At 40.0% G+C, this 12,765-nt stretch overlaps 1 long non-coding RNA gene across 1 annotated transcript; it reads left to right on the top strand.

Annotated features, from left to right (window-relative positions):
• The first annotated feature begins 5,247 nt into the window (after positions 1 to 5,247).
• Positions 5,248 to 7,417, top strand: LOC116965066. The gene is made up of 3 exons (XR_004409119.1): positions 5,248 to 5,325; positions 6,400 to 6,465; positions 7,314 to 7,417. It is a non-coding gene; the product is annotated as an uncharacterized LOC116965066 (long non-coding RNA).
• The last annotated feature ends 5,348 nt before the right edge of the window (positions 7,418 to 12,765 follow it).

The following is a 12,765-nucleotide window of genomic DNA, read 5'->3' as shown; positions in this document are numbered from 1 at the left end:
ACTGGTTCCTCTTTATTCCCCCTGACTTACATGACTAGCTTGAAGTCAGTGTCATGTTCAGGGTAGCTTAAAATAGCATAGAAATATTTATCTTAAGACATGTAATTACAAACGGAAGGCTTTCCTTTCTTCTTTGTCAAAGTTTGGCTAGCAAAATGTACACAGTAAGAAGCACAGTTAATAGTGAAGCTCCTTGTAGTGGAACAAATAAAAAGTTAAAAGTAGCAGTCTTGTGAAACAATGAAAGACTAAAATTTAGCTCTGATTCAGAATGCAATAAATTGCTGTTTTTTTTAACAATCAGCTATATTGAAAAATGTATCCTGGTGACTTTGTGCTTCTGAGTTCCTCACTGCATCTCAGAATCTTTGAATTGCTTCTTGTCGCTCTCTTGATTTTAGGAAAACCTGTAAGTGAGAAGCTTGACTTAACATCGTGGCCAAATTCTACTGTGCTTTATTTCCATGCATACAATCTATACAATGATAAACCTGAGGTGCTTGAGTTTTTACCTCCAATAATCACAAGTAGAAAACCACAAATGGACTTTTCATTTTTCCCTTGTAAGAGCTATAAAACCTAAGGTAAGCCCTCCTGCCAAATCGCTTTTATGGGAACCTCACTTTCCTGTTCACTAGTTTTACTTCAATTAATTAAAAGCAGCACTCCTGCCCTTCGCTGTGGTTTCCAAGGTATTCACAGGGGGCACATGCCCCGTCCAAAGTCCTGAGTGAGAGTGAGACTGAATTGGAGGTCCTTGGGGGGGTCCATGCCCCAGGGCTCCTACACCTGGGGATTTGAGCTACAATGTCCATAAAACCCCTTTCTTGAAAAGGGGAGCCTTACAATGCTGAAATGAGCAGGCTGCATAAAATTTAATACAGCGATGAAGATGAGCGTACTCAGTCCTGATTCTTTTCTTTGTTTGTTTGTTTCAAATAGGATTGATCATAGCGATGCCTCTGTAAGGAAAAGGTGAGCTGAATATTTAAATCCACAGAGGCTTTTTTTGTTTGTTTTGGGGTTTTTTTGTAAGGTTTTTTTTTTTTTTTTTGAGAACATATTCCTGTCTGTAAAAGGTCTTTAAGCATTCTGCATTCTCCTTGCTTTCCAATTAAGTTTTCTGGACTTTCTAATGTGGTCCTCTGAGTGCTGGAAAGTAACAGAAACAAGAATGCATTTAATACCTGGCCTGGTGTCTTGGCAGCAAAGCTTAGCACTCCAGTGTGGGAGTAGCAGGTTCAAGACCAACCCCAGGAGTCTTACTACTTGGACTGGCAGAGGGCTAGCGTAATGCACAGACAGTGAGCTCATTCTGCAGGTGGAGTGTTCAGCTGCATTGATCTTACGGCAAACCCAGCCTGCTAAGGTTTTGGAGAAACATTGGCTCTGATCTAAAAGGAAATTGTGCTGCCTTTCCCAGCCTTTCCACAAGTTTAGCTTGCAAGCTCTAATAATATTAAAACGTACGTTAAGCAAGAAGGCTGACGCAGCTATAGAGACACAAAGTAATTTCCTAGAAATAGTAAATACAATAAGCAAAACTCTCTAATCTCTCATTAGGTAATTGTATTTTCATGGGGTCAGCCAGCCTCCCTGGCCAGGTTGAGGTCAATTCTAAAATATGTGTATTATATACATTAGGCATCTGTTAATGAAGCATAAATTTCATCAGCAATCTGGGTGCCAAAATCAACTCATTTGGGTACATGGTCTGCATCTACATTGGTGTCTTATGGATTTGTTCCATAGCTGAAACAGCAAGTTTGTGTAGATGCCATGAATGGCATGTAATAAGGAAAAAAAAAGAAGCAGCACCACAAGCACTTTAGAGGAGCATAAATTCTATTAATTTTTGCTAAATGAAATTCAGAATTCAAAGGGTTGTAAGATGACAGTAAATACAGGGTAAGGAAGAGATCATGTTACCAGACCAACAATACCTGTTCAGTGCTAATAATTATTTCCTTTGACAAAAGGTAAAATAAAAGTACATAAATATGAAGGAAAACCTCCATTTTAGAACACCTTTTCTTGCCTAAAAGGGACTAAGCGGGGGCTTCACTTTAAAAATTCACCAGTATTTTGCTCAGATCCATCACAGGGGCCCTGGTAGAGCAGCAGCAAGATGCCACCCCATCAGCAATTAAGCAACAAGTGTAGGATTCTTCTTCCCAACAAAGGTGAGTCTAGAATTGAGAACAGGTTCAACAACCCTAATACCAAACATGATGATGATGAGATGACAACACTTCCTTTGCAAGGACATACACGAAAATGCTTGTCTGCTTTGGGAGTGAAGTGAAGCTATGTGTTCCCTCTCAACATGTAGGCTGGAATATTGCTTTGTTTTATGTAATCACCACAGGGTCTGAGGATAGCAATGATTTTGGCTGCTTTTTATTGCCCATTAAAGTGGCAGAAGTGTTTCAGAGTAGTAGCCAATATAAAAAAGAATATGAAATAAATTCTTCAGGGTTCAGAAATGGCCCCTTTTCATTCATTAAGTTTCCATAGCTGAGCACGGGATTGGTGTGTGCCTTGGCAGTGAAAAATAACATTTCAGAAAGAGCAAACTTTACCAGTAGCACATACTGGAGCAACACTATAGGCTCCAAGTTGTGCTAAGCCAACTGTAATTTTGACAGCAGAAATGTATCAGTCTCTTTGAACAAATAATCTGAGGAATATATGTAGATCCATGTGAGCTGTTCTCTTAGTTTTGATTCAGTAATTTTCATGCAAAGTAAAGGTGAGATTTTGGTAGGCATTAGCATGAGCAAATTATTGGGAAAAAGAATACACCATGCCAAGAATTGTCCCGCAAGACATTAAATGCCAGTAAGAACTGATGACCAGCAAGTGTGTGTGGGAAAAAGACAATCTCCTAATTCTTCATTCCTCTTCCTTTTCCAGTTGGGGAGAGGATGGGTAAGTAAAGGCAAGTTAGTCCTTCTTACTCCTGTGTATCCAATCTTCAGGGGGCAAGGAACTGAGTAATAGGAATATGGAGAAGGGAAGGATATATCTCTGTGCTTGTATGTGAGTAAGAGAAGGCAGATACAGACTCCTATTGAATCCAAGCTACAGTCTGACACTAGATACCTGTATGTGCATTTTAAACCTCAGTGTTATGCTGCTTAATAAATAAACCTTAAAGTTGAAAATAGATGAATCAAAGTGTAGCATACTCTACCTGTTAGCAAAACTAAATTTTATGTTCCCTCTTCCTCATAAAAAATATTTTTTTCTTGCAAATAAAGGAGTCTTTCTGTTTTCCTAACCTATGAATAGAAAATCTGACTTCAAAGGGCAGTTCTCAATGATCCTGCTAATTGAAATAATGAGATATATCTTGAAGTTGATTTTTAAAGTGTTATGTAGGCATATAGTTACAGAACTCCATGTAGATTTTGTTCATCATTTGAGCAAGACATCCTTTTCATGCTGTCTCAGAAAATATCAATTTAATAAGAAGCTTGATAAGCTCATTTCTTGGTGAAATCCACCTCTCATGGACAGAGATCACTAAATATCCATTTTCTTCAGAGTTTCTTCAATTGTGCCACCTGCTGCCATTAATCATGCCATTTGGTTCACACAGTTTGGTGTCTCAAATGATTAGAAGGTACTACGATGAATGGTGCCATGCAGTAAGAAAAATGTACCCATGGATACTGAAGAGAACTTGGAATACTTTTGGTGGCTTCTGTGTGTATACAGTATAGATCAAAGTACCCAGCAGCTAGATACTCTATTGTGCCTTTGTACATTAGGAGCTATTGCTAATTCTGTAACCACTGAGTTTTTGTGTAGTTCATGTCTGATTAGTCTGAGCTTAGCCTGACTGAGGGTCTCTCTTACACAGCTAAGAGGGAGGTTGACTGCAGGACAAAATGCTAAGAGATAGGAGCCAGTAACAGAGAATAAAGTTTTGGTAAAGAATAACCAGTGGATGAATATGTTACATGGTTTGAGTATAAAACACAACATTTTTGAGACAGAACAATATGTATCAGAACAGGCATATGAAGGTATGACTCTTAAAAGCAGTTAGCATTCACATAAACTGATAGTTCTTCATTAGTGGAAGAGCAAAACATGAAGTCTTCTCTATGTGTGTCCACATCTGCCTGTAAAAGGTAGTGATACCCACCGAAGCCCTTCCATCTACTTCAGCGGGTTTTGGGACACACCAGTAATTGCCCCACTGGAATGACATTACAAGGTACCTTCAGAGAGGCTGATTGTTTCCATTCTGCTGCAGGTAATAGCATTACAGCCTAATGGTTAGGAGGCTTTTTATGCATACTAGTTGAAAAGAAGCAGATCCTGGTCACCTCTGCAAAGGAAAGCAGTGAGACACCTTAGGTTTTTAATACTGTTAGCTTCCAGGTTAAACAGGACTGAATCTCTTTTTTAAAATCTCTGTACTGTTGAAATTAGTGCAAACAGTATCATGAATTTCTTGGGGGGAAAAAAAATCAATGACATATTTCCCCCTTTATCCATCTAGCTCTGGGGAATGTAATGCTGCTGAATACTCTGGCTTTTGTAAGAGATGTAAAACAGAGTCTGTGATCATTTGTGGTCATTAAGGATCACTTTTTTTTTTTTCTTTTTTCATGAATAGAGGTGTTAGTGAAGGTGTTCTGGCCTAATTCCAGCTCCGGTAATTGGATTTTTGAATTTTTTTTTTTTTTTTTTTTACCTACACACATTCCTTCAGCAGTTTAATTTGGCTATGCATGTTGGGCTCAATTCAGTGTTACCCTATTGGTCCCCCTTTTGTCAGCTAGACTGATGCAAACAAACACTAAGTGTTTTCAGTGGTATATCTGGTACCGCCTCTCCAGCAGTAGATGGTAGGGGGATGTTTCTAGGTCGTAGTATTCAGTAGGGACCCAAAAAGTGAATGGGTCAGCTATTAGACAGAGATTGGACTTTGGAGGCTGAGTTATACTTCTCATACGATGATTTTTAGCCCTGTAGTGGCACACAGGAACACTGTCAAGTCAGCTTGTGGCAGGCTGTGTGGTCCTGCACAGTTGGATTTGTAGTGGTGGCTGGTATTGACAAGAGATAATTCTGTCTCTCTGTGTAACCTGGTAAAAGTCTTCCAAAATTTGTCAGAGAGGGGATGAGTACCCTGAAGACAGAAGTACAGTTTTAGATGGGAGAAAGGAAAAAACACATGAGGCTGGGGCGAGAAGCTGAATCAAAATTATACATCCTTTTCTCTGACAGAAATGAGGACATAATGGAAAACAAGGTTGCTGTCTTTCTGCTGCTGTGCCTAACTGAAGTCACAACGGATGATGAAAGGTCAGATACAGTGCAAATGTCTCATTTTTCATTTAGATTTTGAATACTTTCCAGTGTGCTATATGCTTCCAGTTTTGGCCCTTCTACCCTACATTATATAGGGGCTCTTCAGCCAGGCATGAGACAGCCTAGGATGCTTTAACAGCCAGGGGAGAGGTGGCTGAGGTTTGATGAGCTACTAGAAATGGTTTTTTTGGTCTCTCCACAGAGATCAGCAGAGCTAGTATTGGCCCAAGCAACCAAGCTGAGAGATTTCCTCTCAGACATTCCTTGTCCTGTGTAACTCCATGCAGGCCACAGTTTTAAATCCACAGGTAAACCCTTACCTCTACACCGGAAAAAGTCCTTTCACTCATGGAAGAACGATTAGGGATCACCATGTGTTTAACTAGACTGGAAATTCCCTCAGTCCTCCTTGGAGGTTATTTTTAAATAAGGGTGCCAGAGGCTCCCACATTAAAGCATGATCCAAAACCCAGGGTTAAAAGCCTGCAATGAAGACTTTGTCAGGTGTACTGTTATACCTCAGGTGACACCCAGTGCCTCTTGTCCCTGGACTGTGACCATCAGCAGAACTGGAGATCACAGACTGCAGTATTGAGAAGACAGGTATCCGGAACAGACAGAAGTACTACACTTAGGAAAACATGCATATACAGTGCTAATGCATATTCCTACTCTCTTCAGGAATATAAGTGTATTTGCTCCTAGAAAACTTTGCCATAGGCTATCAAGGGTTAAAAAAGCATTCCAAAATCAGCTTCTATTGGACTATTTTGTTTGGCCAATATCTGACATGGGTTGTACTGAGCACGTTTTGCCACCTGGCCAATTTTTTTTCCTGCCAAGCTATTCACTCAGGCTTGTGGTGTGAAAAATAGATGTTTAATAGTCAATGAAGTACCATAGTGGGTAATAGTTTATAAATTTCCATGACTTATTATGCTCAGCCTAAGTGACTGTTTATTAAGTGTATTTAAAGCCCCCCATCTCATTAAGTTACAGTACTGGTGATTCCCTCCTCCCACCACTGCTGTTTTTAATGGAAAATATTCACCCATGTCTTTTGCCTAGGGCATGTGAAACAACTCAGTGGAAAAGAGGCTGCCTGGATAAGAACAGGACATCATCCCTGTTTAGGTACAACGTGTTTATCATTTCTGGAAGTAAACTAAATCTGAAATATGAGATATATATGTTGTGGACCAAAAAAACTGTAGATGTCCTTTGCATAAAATATGGCTGCTGGTATACTACCCCTTTCTGCTTTGGGTTTGCAGTGAATGACACGGTCAGTTTTATCAGTAAAGCATGTCTCATGTAAAAAAATATTAAACCTGCAACTTAATTATTAAATACTGCCTTTATTTTCTTAATGAAATTCCATAGTACTTAAGGGAAATATTACATACTAAGGTTAAATAAATTCTCTGTTAACAAAAAACAGGCCCAGTCTTAACTTTAGGGATCTACTGTTAGCTGTGCAATGGGAAGGTGAGCTTCTGTAGCTGGGAAAGGTTGCTAATTATAAAAGAACATATTTTGTTCCCTTCTATTAACCTATAATAAAAAAGGTCATTGGTTGCTCTTGATAAATTCTGTGAAATCTATCAAAAGAATCCCACTGACATCAATGAGATAAGCATCCTTTTGTCATATATTATATTTTAGTAATGCTATGTAAGTAAAACTCCTGATGTAAATCCATTGAAGCTACTAGGAACAAAATACAGTTAGGTTTAGTCCTCTAGCACTTGGCTTACTGTTTCACACTCTTTACATCCACTTCCTGAAGGTCTCTTCGAAGCTGAAGATAAATATAAGATAATGACAATATGAAAACAGAAAAATTGGTCAGTATTATGATAATGTGAAGAGATGGCTCTAATAAAGGTAAAGGAAGTTGTGCATAAAATCCCCTCTGGTAAAGAGCATCTGAGAATACAGTTTTTCCAAACCAGGATGTTAAACTGACACAGATGTTGCAGAGCAGCCCCTTCCATATCATCTCGGATGCCATGGATGGAAACAACCACAAACATCACCTCAACCTGCAACTGCGACGAGTGGAGCGAGAGGAGGGACACCTGTGCTGCACAGTGAGCAGATCTCTCTTGGCCTGCTCCCAGGTACTTCTATACAGCAGATATAAAAATACGTATCCCCAGTGTTGAAGGAGTTAATGTGACATTGCAAAACGAGCTTTGCTATTTGCTGTTTTGTTTGGCCAATAGCTGACACAAGCACATTTTGCCACCTGGCTAATTTTGTGCTGCCAAGTTATTCATTCAGGCCAGTGGTGTGAAAAAGGAGACATTTAATAGTCAACAGAGCACTATATAGGCTAATAGTTTATGATTTTCCATGACTACTTAGATGCTGTTCAAATTATTCTTGATTGAGCGAATTATTCTTTTTAAAAATCATCCCATTCATTTATTTACTAATGATTCTGTCCCTTCCCTCCCGTACATCATTTTTTTAAATGGGAACAATCAGCCATTTCCATGTTTGAGGGGATTTAGCCAAATGAAAACCAAGAGCATATTACAGTTTAGATTACAACTTTCACAGACCTTTCATCGTGGCATTACAGGTCGAGCAAAATTCCTTTCCGAGCTTTCCAAGGCGCCCTACACAGAGCTGAGGTGGACTGTATAAAAACACTGACATCTCGGTTAAGCAGATGAAAATGTTAACCCTCCCCTCCCGCACCAGATATTTTATTTTTTCACCGGGTTGTTTTTCGGTTGGTCGGGTTTTAAAGCTGCACCAGAGGCCGACCGGCCCTTTGCAGAGGGGACGTGCCAGGGCCGCAGGGGAGGCAGCGCGGCCCCTCAGCCGCCCCTGCGCCCCCGGGGCGGGCTGGGCGCCCGGCGGCTGCGGCGGGGACACAGGCCGGGCCCCAGGGAGCCCCGCACGCCAGCGGGGCCGCGGGGATGAGGCAGGTGGGAGCCGGGGCCCAAAGGCAGCTCGCAGGGCCGGGCCGCCTCCAGCGCTCCCTCGCCCCTCGTTCCCCAGCAGAGGCTCCGCGGCCAAAGCCCTGGGGCGGGGGGGAGCGGGCCGCGGGGCCTCCCGGCCCCTGCCCGGCCCTCCGGGGGAAGTGAAGCGTCCCTGCCTGCCACAGCCCTGTGCTGCCGCCTCTCTCCATGGCTCTGCTTTTATTTTTGTTTTAGTTACCTAGTTGAAAACCCTTCAACCCTTTGCTGACAGGGAATTCTTGGCAAGGCCACCCGAGATTGATGTTGAAGCAGCAAACTTCCTCAGGATAGCCTACCTGTTAATAGATGAAATATTTATCCTTCAAGGTACTGGTATAGGCGCTTACAGGCATGCCAGAGACAGCAGCATTCTTTGGCAGATCTATTTCGTATTTGCTTTTATATGTACTCCCTAACCTGGTGGAAGCACACAGGAAAGGTAATCCTTGCCTTTCATAGCAAACACACTAGCACTGCATGTAAATTGGATTTCCAGACTTTTGCCTACCTTTGTAAAACCAAAGGGTGGAGAGCAGATCAAGCCATCTTGCTCTACAGATGCTTGTGTATTAAGCTATAATTCCAGAAGTTGTCAAAGCAAAATTATGCTCACTTTTTTGAGTTTATCTGATGTCGTATAGTTTAGAAAAACATTGGTGTTAATACTCATTGTATGGCTTCATTGGTTTGATACAGCATAGCAACACGAGTATAGTGAGGTGCTTGTTATGTAGGTCTTCGTGTTGTTTCAAAGTCTTTATTATTATGACAGCAAAGTCTTGTTCATTAAAGTTTCACAATCCATTTTCATTAGGATGAAACTGATTCTGTAAATGAACAGTTGCTCTGAAAAATCAAACCCTTGCAGCTATCACAGGGGAGGTACAAAGTCTGTATTAATTATCAGGAATATGGTGTCGATCGAAGATGTTAATTGCCCTGATGGTTAGTTATTTGGGGAATTGCCATGCATTTCATGCAGGGATAATAAAAATGAATTTTTAAACAAAGAGATCTTAAAATAATATATAATCTGTAGAGAATACCAACATCAAAGGCTTATCTCAAAGCTTTGAATTTTATCTTTGTGGTCCAAAATGTTAAAGATGAACTGAGCAATATTTCAGCTGGTTCAAGTTTGTGAGAGGAAAACAAAACAAGAGTTAATTAACTGTTATTACAAACCTTTTCAACTTTAATTTGACTTTCAAATATTAGCATTTATCTATGAACTATGCTTCTGGGTTTGACAAATTAGCTTTCACAGAACAAGTTTAATTAGGCTTCATTGTGCTTTTATGTCACTTTGCACAGTTCCAGACAATGAATGGATTAACTTACTAAAAGTCATATGTTTAAAAGAATTTGTTGAATGCTAAAAAGGTTGACAAAGTTGCAAAGCTTTACCAGCCTAATGCAGAAAAGATGCATCCTGTTTAGCATGATAACACACATTCTTTGCAGAGAACAGCTGGTGCTGACATACGCAACCCTGCCTGGCTGCTCTCAATACCCCCAGGCTATGTCACCCCCCATACCACCCTGAGAAAGTGTAGGGTGTGTGTTTACTACCAAAGCCTAATACCTGTGAATGACGGGAAGGAGGGAGAGCTACAGGTGCATGCCACATGATTAAGCATGTTAGTTCTTTAGCTGGAATAAAATTATCTCAGTGTGAACTTGTGTTTTATTTTTAGATTATTATTTTTACTAGCGGCATTGGGGATGCTCCATATTTATGCCCGAGAGATCAAAAAGGGGAAGAAAAGTAACTCTGAGACTCTGAAGCAATGTAGCAAGCTGATTTGACTCAACATAGTCCCAGGTGAGACTGGGGAGTGCTGTAAAAAAAGTATAAATAGATCCTGAAGTTTGAGAAATACGTTGTTGCTCTCCCTCACAAAGGGATATGTCACTCTAGGACTCACTAAATACAGATCTGGCATTACAGTAGGTCCTATCTGTGTATAGGACAGCTTAGTTTGTGGCTGGATATTGGACCTTTTCTGGGTCTCTCTGACTTCTGTTCCTTCTCTCTAGCTACACGTGCTTCTCTGCCCTGTAGTGTTAAACCTCTTTTGTCTAGACAAGCTAGCTGGTGCCCAGAGGAGTCAGACCTTGAAGAGACTTAAGAGGTGATGTACTGGAAATTTTGCTTGATAACAGAAAGTCATGGCAGTTTGTTCCATGGAGAAAAAGAACAGAATATTTTTAGGGATCAAAGCAGTGTATCTGACCACAGAACACATTGGTGATGGCTGCATGTAGGGAGGCAGAAGGAAATGCTTTTAGAAACTGAAAATGCTGAAGCAGCAGTGGGTTTATGTGTGCTTACCCATTCCAATTCCCATAGCTATTTCCTGATGGCCAGTGTTATTTAGGTTAACGCCAGGACTGTGCTAACTCATGGCTGGCTGACTGCCTGCAGAGTTGTTCCAGAAGCTGATACTTCACCAGGATTGTCCAGTCAGGCTGCTTATGCTCTGAACATATCCTGTATTTCATGGGCAAGAAAAGCCCATGACATATATGTTGATTTAGTGGCTCAGTGCCAGTTAAGGATTTTTTCCATGCAGCAGCATGGCGGCCTGGGGTTTCCTGGCTAAATGTTGAGGATGTGTCCTGTTATCTTTTGGGTAAAAGTGCTGTTGGACACTGTAGGCTAGCTGAGGAAGCACACTATGTTTGATAGCCAAGAAGAAAGATCGTATGTGAGGAAGTGGCAAAAAAGGATGTTAGGAGGATAAGGAAGACAAAGTAGGGGAGGAGTGTGATGGACAGAGCCAAAGGCAACAAGGAAGCCATTATTAAGCAGCACTGAGAAATAAACAAAACTAGAGACATTACAGAAGGGAGAAAAAGAAGTGACCTGAAAAATACATTGCAGTGCAGTGATAGCAAGCTCAAATGAAACCAAATAAATAAGCAACAAGCATCAGGCTGCCACTTGGCAGCCCACTAGGCAGCCAAGATCAAATATCTCTTAAAGATATCTTTGCTGTAGTGGCCATTTTGTGAAGGGTCCTTTAAATCTAGGAGAGAGAGAGAGGCAGCTTTAGCCCTATCAGCACGCTATAAAGTTGCGCCTTTTCCTCCATTCTAGCTGGCAAATGCCAGTTACTCTGTTTTTCTGTATATCCATTATTGGAATTTTTCAGTAACTTTGCACAATTTATACAAATATATACAACAGAAGTCTAGATGAACTCAAGTGAGGAAGAAATTGGGGGGAATATGCAATATGATTTTATACTTTAAACTCCCATTCCCCATATCAGGATTTATGAGCACTCAAGCAGGATGGGCCCACATTAAAAACCCTTAACTTTATCTTATATTTTCCTAAAATTCTACTCAAAAATATGTAAAATCTAAAAGGTTATGTATATAAGAACAGGCTGGAAAATGGAAAAACAGTTAATGGATTACTTTAAACTATTTGACATAATTTCTATTTCATAAAGTTGAAAAATGTAATGTTTGCAAAATACATTCACTATTTTATAAATCAAGGGTTTTTTTCTTGATTCTCTTATTTTTCCCTTTTGATACTGAATCAGTTAAAATCCATAATGTCTAAACATGCTTGCTTCCAACTTTCATCTGGTTTTCACTTTTTCTTCTCTGCTTCATCTACATTGGGAAACTTATAATAAAAAAAAAATAGAAAAAAGGAGCCCCTTCTTTCCTAAGCCCAAGAAATAAAAAAGATTTCAGTTCCAACATACAAATTTATGTGAAACTAAAAACCTTATTTTGCTAAAGAGCATTTCTCAACAGCTTTGATATGTAAGACTCATACATAGTATTTTAGTCTGAAAACACTGTTTAGTACTGTGTTCATTACTTACCCTGACTGATTCCAATGAGAGATTTCTGAATAAGAGTAGTGTAAAATATTAAGTAAGGGCTTCAGGATTTGGTGTGCTTATGTTAAAGTTCCCAGTGTTGTAAAGGTTTATACATTTGCTTTAAATGTGTGCACTGTAAGTACATCCTTTGAAGTCAGTGGGACAAATCCTCAGTTGATATCAGTTGCTACTCCTCCACTGATTTCAGTGAAGTGGTAACATTTATCGTAGCTGAAGACCTATCCCATAGGGAATAAATGCTACTGTAAAGTTGCATGCTTATAAGATTTTTCCACACTTACACAAAGTATATTTCCTCTCTGTTCCCAGAACTTTCAAGCAGCCTTCTATAGTATTTCATTTCACTGCAGTGATGACAGGGGTTTAATTTCAATGATAGAAGAGAATCCTGTACTACTGTGGAGCATAAAATGTTATAAACAAAAGGCAAGTGATAAATATTTACTTATTTATTTTCAATGTGCATATCTTGCTGCTTGTACTCGTATGGAATTCTTTCAGGTACAGCTTATGTCCCTTGTGCCATTTTTCACTGTCCTGAATTGTACATGAGTTTTGTGAAAACGTGGTCATTTAGTTTTGGGATT

Source organism: Tyto alba, unplaced genomic scaffold (genome assembly GCF_018691265.1).
Source record: "Tyto alba isolate M040663 unplaced genomic scaffold, T.alba_DEE_v4.0 Super-Scaffold_8, whole genome shotgun sequence".
In the NCBI taxonomy this organism is placed as follows: Eukaryota; Metazoa; Chordata; class Aves; order Strigiformes; family Tytonidae; genus Tyto; species Tyto alba.
This window is presented reverse-complemented; position numbering and strand designations above follow the sequence as displayed.